The sequence below is a fragment of the Galeopterus variegatus genome, unplaced genomic scaffold (genome assembly GCF_000696425.1).
Source record: "Galeopterus variegatus unplaced genomic scaffold, G_variegatus-3.0.2 Scaffold1839, whole genome shotgun sequence".
NCBI classification, from domain to species: domain Eukaryota; kingdom Metazoa; phylum Chordata; class Mammalia; order Dermoptera; family Cynocephalidae; genus Galeopterus; species Galeopterus variegatus.
In genome coordinates this window covers 151,402-152,084 of record NW_007727950.1, presented here as the reverse complement: position 1 = coordinate 152,084, position 683 = coordinate 151,402, and the positions used below count along the sequence as shown (strand labels likewise).

The window sequence follows — 683 nt, the reverse complement described above, 5'->3', positions numbered from 1 at the left end:
GTTGTTACTTTGCTCTCTGGAAATCACAAACACAATGATTTTTTAGAAGCTCAATATTACATTGACTTAATTTGATAATCAGAATAAATGCTAAAACATACAGAAGCTACTTAGAGCACTCCAATGTTCTATATTAACTATTCATTGGCAATAAAATTATTTCTGTTCTGAGAATCCAAAGGCGAATATTGACATGTTCACCAGCATAATCATTTTTCTACTATATTTTGCTAAGAGTTATCATAAGTATAATTCTCTTTCTGGAGCAAAATGTGCACACCTTTGTTACAAACAGAAAATAATTGCTTCTTAAAATTGGTTATGGAAACACAAAGTGTGCTTCATGTACTAAAACGGCATCCCTTCCTTCTAAAATCTTCCTTTGGTTGCATTCTTACGGAACTAACAACCTTCAAAGAGTGTTCTGAGCTTCAACCTATATAACAAGGAATTGAGACTTAAGAGAGAGAAAAGGAATCACACAAGGGAAACAAACTTAAGGTACGTAAATTAACTTTTTATTGGGTAAACTTTTTGAATAGTTATCAAAATATATTCTTTTAATCTATTAATTATTGATCTGTTTAAAGGATAAAGGTAATAGGTTTTCATTTCCTTCTCACCATTTCTTTTCCAATATCAAACAGGCTATATAGAAGCCAGAAAAAAAGGATTTTTTTTTT

At 30.3% G+C, this 683-nt stretch overlaps 1 protein-coding gene across 1 annotated transcript in view; it reads right to left on the bottom strand.

The window, feature by feature from the left end:
* Positions 1-683, bottom strand: part of LOC103595765 (B-cell scaffold protein with ankyrin repeats-like) — a 168,324-nt gene that overhangs the window by 29,813 nt on the left and 137,828 nt on the right. The gene's annotated exons all lie outside the window — the stretch shown is intronic.